This window comes from Meles meles, chromosome 4 (genome assembly GCF_922984935.1).
Source record: "Meles meles chromosome 4, mMelMel3.1 paternal haplotype, whole genome shotgun sequence".
Lineage (NCBI taxonomy): Eukaryota > Metazoa > Chordata > Mammalia > Carnivora > Mustelidae > Meles > Meles meles.
In genome coordinates this window covers 70,933,920-70,940,966 of record NC_060069.1, presented here as the reverse complement: position 1 = coordinate 70,940,966, position 7,047 = coordinate 70,933,920, and positions in this window count along the sequence as shown.

Here is a 7,047-nt window from a genome sequence, read left to right as displayed (position 1 = left end):
GTTTGCAGGACCAGAGGGAAATCAGTGAATTTTAGTTTTAAGAAGTATATTTCTGTTTGTTCCAGGGCAACTATTTGAAGTCAGGAAGAATTTTTGCAATACTTTCTAGTTTGCTCACAGTTTTATTAATTATATCTGAAAACTATTAATAAATATTTGTGAGATTAAGCTCATTTCACTACTGAAAACATTGGTGTTATGCGTTAGATATGTTTATGCTTTTGTGACATGCCTCCAAATTCAATTTTCTATGGCCACTTTGAGGATATTGCTCAAGCAATATTCAAATTTAGCTAGAAATTCTAACATTCTATTAATATTTTTCTTTAGCTCAAATCCTGAATGAAATGCAGAAACTCCTTTGTGGGAGTGATGAGGTGGGCCTAGAGAGTAGACAATGGGCCACAAGTGAGCATAGCACATATGGCTTAACATATGCCAAGGTCCATGGATCACCAAACAGATACACATATGGGGTTCTTTTGTAAACTGTCAAGTAAAATACTAACATTGCCATTCTTTTCCAGTCCTAGCTAAAATGCAGTGGATTGAAGACAAAGATATATACACTTAGGTGACATTTACATAGGCAGAAAGTTTGCATGTTTTGACTATTTTGAACAATGTTGGTATTCTGAACAAATCTGATATTTGAATTTGCATTGAAAAATGCTAGTGATACAAATCCTTTCACTGTAAGAAAATCTTGAGCATTTAAGATGAAATATCTTCATTTCATTTTGTATCTTAAATATTATACTTCATTCTATAGTGAGAAGAGTAATGACTTTATAGTTTTCTAGAACAGGATTTGAAATTCAGCTTTAAATTTCCTTGCTGAATGACTTTAGACAAATTCCTTAACCTCTCTGCTCTTTAATCTCTAATCTGAAAAATAGAAACAAGTATCTAATTCATGGAAAAACTGTGGTACCTCAAAGTGATATAGAATGTATAGGATCTTAAACATGGCCTGGCACAGCGTATATACCTGTTTTAAAAAGTCATCATTGGGAACTTTATGATTTGTATCTCTATCCAAAAAATTTACACAAATATTGCTTTGTAGGCATTTTAAATTATTTTTATACTCAATGACTTAATTCTTAAGAAAGAAGAAATTTCATGTTTAGTAATTACATTATTAAATTAAAATAAAAAACAAATGCTGTTAAAATTTACAAAAACTGTAATTAGCTTAGGTCTACACCATCACAGTATCACACCATTTAGAATTAATCATTTCCATTTTGAGTTACCCTCTGTTGGGATCCTCACCAATGGGCTATTTTGTAATTCTATCACTAGAAAAAATAAGCTGGAGGAAACACAAGAAGAGTAACAAGAAACTGGTTTGTACTTACATGGTCAGTTTAGGATAATTTCTGTGCTATTTATTAGCTCTAGGATGCTGACCAGTCATTAACCTTATGTGCTCTTCCAGGGTTCCTTCAACACTCTGTTGATGGAAGCCAAGGGACCTTTCTGGCCATGTATTGATGTTTCTTTCATCTGTGAACATATGGGTTTGGTTACTCTCATTAGAAGGGCAAAATGACAAGGCTTAAACTATTCCATTCCCATAAGATGATTTATTACAAAGAAATAAACAAAAACAAAATATTATACTTTGTCTGTATCAAAAGAATTTCTTTTGCCCACTGTTCTGTAATAGGCATGTTAAAGAACAGAAGTTCTGTTTTTCAGCACTCCAGATGGAAAAGGAAAATTATGATTTCTTCACTGACAATCATTTTGAATACAAAAAAGGAGGCAGTTCAATCTAAGGGCAAGAAACATTGATGAGTTTTTGTCCATGAAACTGGATTGATGGACAATACTGTCTGCCACTTTTAAGACAGAGAAGTCTCAGGATTTGCTGAGACTTTGAAATGGTTCAAAGACATATCTTCACCACTAAAGAACTGAGAAATTAGTACTGGTAATATTTCTTGAAAAATATTATGTTTAGAGGGGCGCCTGGGTGGCTCAGTGGGTTAAAGCCTCTGCCTTTCGCTCAGGTCATGATCCCAGGGTCCTGGGATCTAGCCCCGCATCGGGCTCTCTGCTTGGCAGGGAGCCTGCTTCCTCCTCTCTCTCTCTCTCTCTCTGCCTGCCTCTCTCCCTACTTGTAATCTCTATCTGTCAAATAAATAAATAAAATCTTTCAAAAAAATATTATGTTTAGAAAAATTGAAAAACTTTGTAGACTATTTTCTTTGATTGATGTCATCCCATCAAAATTCTATACATTTAAATTATTGGCATAGAATTAATCTATTAAATAATTTGTGGCCTGGAAAGAAAATAAACATTTATCCAGATTTGGGTAAAAATTTCCATAAAACTGGAAACCTACAAATGTGATAAAAATATTAACTGAAAAATTACTTTAAAATACTTAATACATTATAGACTAAATTCTTCCATAAGTTCTAATGTTATATGTGAACAAAATTACCATTAAAAATCCTACAAGTTACCTCAAGTAGACATGATTTTGTGTGTACAATTCTGGGTTTTAACATATATTTGTAAATATATGCATGAATTAATTTTATATATATTATATTTTACATTCATAACAGCCATGAGAGCCCATTGTTACTATGTCCATTTATACCAACAAGGCTTAGATAGGATAAATAACTGGACCAAGTAGTAAGTTTCAGAACTAGCATTTATCTTTGGCTCTGTGCTACTCTAGAATCCATATTCCTTAATGTATCAATATTGGTTCACCAATTTTGACAAATGTACCACACTAATTCAAGGCATTAATAATGGGAAACCTGTGGGGGGAAGGAGAGGCATAATAATGGGGGACTGTATACTTTCTGATCAATTTTTCTGCAAACCTTAAACTTCTCTAAACAATAGTCTAACTGGTTTAAAAAATGTTAAAAAAAATCGTCACTTTTTTTTATTTCACGCGTGGCAATATAAGTGCAGCTTATTTGATTCAAAACATGTAGGTCAAAATTCCAAGAGTGAATAAAACATGTCACTTTATCTTTCTGCTCTCCAAGAAGACATAAATATTGAACAGACTGTATAGACCTCAAAGGGAAAATTAAGACTTTGCTTCAAAGAACAAACCAAAACAATGAAAAGTATAAGAACCTCACTGAGTAATAGAAAGCATGGAGGAAAAATATAGCTATCATATACCTAGAAGTAAAAGTATTTCCTTTGTTTAAATAAAATAATCTAGAAACTCCTACTCTAGTATTGATTGAGCAGCCCTAAAATGCTTAGTGCAGGTCTTCTCAAAGTATAATCCCCAAACCATTCCAGCAGCATCAGCTGGGAAATTCTTAGAATTACCAATAGTCTGCCCCTCCCCAAACCTACTGAATCAAAAATTCTGGAGAACAGGGTTTAACAATCTGTTTTCACAAACCCTGCAGGTGATTTTGGTGCACCAAGCTTAAGAACTTTTGGCTTAATATGTGTTTGATTTTACCCCCTTAAAGGAATGTGAGTCCACATTTCATCACAGATTCTGCAACATCAGACAAGTTTCTCTCTAAACATCCACAATGTGAACTCTAGAATCAAGATCTTGCCCGTAGATCTTGGAGCACAACATGAGGAATAATATTACACACCTAACAGAAGCACTGTGGGGTTCAGGTTAGATTATATGGGATTTTTTTAAAACATGTAAAATTTAAAGACATCTGAAAACAATCTATAATGACAATTCTGTAATTCAGCTACTCCCAACATTAACCAACCCCATCTAATCTCACTTTGATACTTACTCTTCTTGTTTCTATAAGTGGCAACTGGAGCAGGCCAATCACCTCTCTTGTTTTTCAGGCACACTTCAGATGCTAGACTGTCTTCTAGAAAGGTTTATATATATGTGTTTAGGGAAAAGGAAGAACAGAGGGAGATCATTAAAAGAATGTGAATAAATTATTTTTTGTTAATATGAATTACATATTTACATGTGCTATTTCTTCTGGGTTCCTAAAAAAGTCCAGACTAGAGCATAATTCTACTGTTTTAGGCTTCATTAGGATTCCTGAATTTTGATAGATATTACTTTTTTAAGAGATTTTTATTTATTTATTTATTTGGCACAGAGAGATATCACAAGTAGGCAGAGAGGCAGGCAGAGAAAAGGGGGAAGCAGACTCCCTGCTGAGCAGAGAGCCCCATGCAGGGCTTGACCCCAGGACCCTGAGATCATAACCTGAGCGGAAAGCAGAGGCTTAACCCACTGAGCCACCCAGGCACCCCTACTTTTTTTTTAGATATTACTTGTTCTATACTTAAGTTTTGAATAATGAGAGTGCTGTTATGTTTTCTACATTTGTCATGAGACAGAATAAAACATCCATCAACTCTATTTGCATACATCAATTTTCTTATTAATTATTCAAACTATTCACATCCTCAACAGCTACCTTGGGATTATAAATAAATGCATGTCTTTGTAAATACATACAAAGACCATACTAAGCAATTCCACAACATAGATGAAGAATGTCATTGAGGATGCAAAATTACATTGCATTTTAGCCAAATTTTTAATATAAAAAAGGCAAACATCCTTTCAATTTGCTATCATTTTGTGGAGTAGTAAGTTATTGAGGGGATAAAAAGTAAAATTATCTTTTAATCTTTCTAAAAATGAATAAAGCATAACACTATGCATAACAAATAAAGAAGAAAAATAAAACTCAAAAAAGTAAGAGATCAGTGTTCTACAATAGTACAGATGATGCCAGTGTTGATTTTGATAAATCAGAGTGGTATCATTTCCTTGGAATGGTTGTAGCAGAAAAGGATAACTAAAATGTGATCCTATGGATATAGAGCAAAGAGACAACCAAAGAACAGACTTAAATTAGATACTTCAAAAATTCACCAAATCCTCCAAAGGTTAAAGAGAAAGCTGAGCCGAGTAAAAGTTAAAGTTGAAAGCTATAAAGGTATCATACTCTGGTAGAGATATTTTTATGTTTCATAGCTTGTCCCTATAATTGCACCTTCATTGGTTTTTAAGGAGAAGGAATCTGACTATTTTGTATTCATAAGTGCTACCTCCCAAGCAAAGATTCTCATAAATCAGCTGTAGAAACTGAGGAGAGAGTTGAACTTCTGTGGATCTCAGTTTCCAGGTCTACAAAATAGGAAAAGGATTAAACTAGAGAATACGGAAACTTTTATAACATTATCATATGATTCAATGGCATATTTTGCACTGTGGTAAAATAGCTGAGAGTAGGAGAGAGCAGATGCTATAATGTCAACATCTAGGTTAAAATTCTGACTCTTTTTCTTACCAGCTATATAAATTTGGGCAAATTACTTAACTTCTATTCACTAAGCCAGAACTTCTCCATTTGTGAATGGAAATAATAACCACCTTTGTAGCAGACTGTTGGGAGGAACAGAGATAATGCAAAGGGAGTACCTAAAGCTGTGACTGGTACATTGTAGGCATTCAGAATAGGCGGTTGTGATGATGACGATGATGATGATGATGATGGCAGTGTAGGTGATTTTTCTAAGAAAAAGAGAATAGGAAAAAAGATATAAAAGAAGTTGACTAATTTTTGATTTGTAATATCATACTGAAGTTCAGTATGATCTATGTCTTCACTGATACCTTTTAGTTTGTTTTTGCTGCTGCTGCTGTCAATCCTATTTTCCAATAACAAATCATTTTTTAAAAAAGATTTATTTATTTGAGAGAGAGCATGTGCATGTGGGGGGAGGGCAGAGGGAGAGAATCTTCAAATAGGCTCATTGCTGAGACTAGAGGCCAACATGGGGATTAATCTCATGACCCACAAGATCATGACCTAAGCCAAAACCCAAAGTCTGAAGCTTAACTGACTGAGCCACCCAGGTGCCCCCCACCAAATGTCAATTTTTTTTAAGATTTTTATTTTATTATTTGACACAGACAGAGATCACAAGTAGGCAGAGCAGCAGACAAAGAAAGAGGGGAATGCAGGATCCCTGCTGAGCAGAGAGCCTGATGCAGGGCTTGATCCAAGGACCCTGAGATCATGACCTGAGCCAGAGACAGAGGCTTAACCCACTGACACCCAGGCACCCCGCCGAATACAATTTAAAGTTATGATCTGACATAATTTGGTCATTTCCAATTTTTCTTTTCAAACAAATTCAAAGAATGAAGTGTCATGAAACAAAAAGCTCACCACCTTTAGGACAGCCATAATAATAGAATGCCTGGGCCTGGGCTTGAGTTTTGTGTAAAGATTTTAAGTGCTAAGTCATCTATTTTTCATATTGTGCTTCATTCTCTAGCAGACTGTGGCAAGTACCTAAATTAGAAGAGTTCTTCACATCCTGATTTCAAATTTGAAAGAAGAAACCCTCCTTGCAATGTAATTTCTAAATTATTATTTTTGTGATTTATTCTATTATTCTGAACTAGTATTTGTGTATTAGAGCTTTAAAGTAAACAGAAAAACTACAATTATATTAACTATGACATGAAAAACCTGGCTTTAGAGATATGGGTATATTTTCTGGGTGTATGTACAGGTAATTACATAATCATAAATGCGGAACAAATATTAGCAAATTCATTAATTAGTCATGCTTACACTTCTGTCATTTGAAATAATGTGTTTGTTTGAAGTAAGGTCTCCTATTTATTAGAGTCATTAATGACTGTCTATAAGTTATGGTGCTATAACATTTCACCAATTTTTGAGAAATACAGTTTTACATTTCTCAGCAGGGGACTCATCTCATTCTTTATTTTTATAGAATGAAAACCAAACACAGTATGAAACTCCCTAGGCCTGTTTCAACCCTTTTCCTCTGTCTTACTCATCACACTGATCCTCATCACACTGAGGCCTTTTAAAAAACCTCATAACACTTACTTCATTGTATTATAATATCTGTTAACATTCTGCCTTCTTCAGTGCATCTCATAAGCATTATGATTCTTTGTTGAATGAGTTTAAACACTCATTTATCCATAAATATTTTTTTAAATTTTAAAATTATTATAAAAAATAAAAATATTTTGGGTCTCTAACATATATG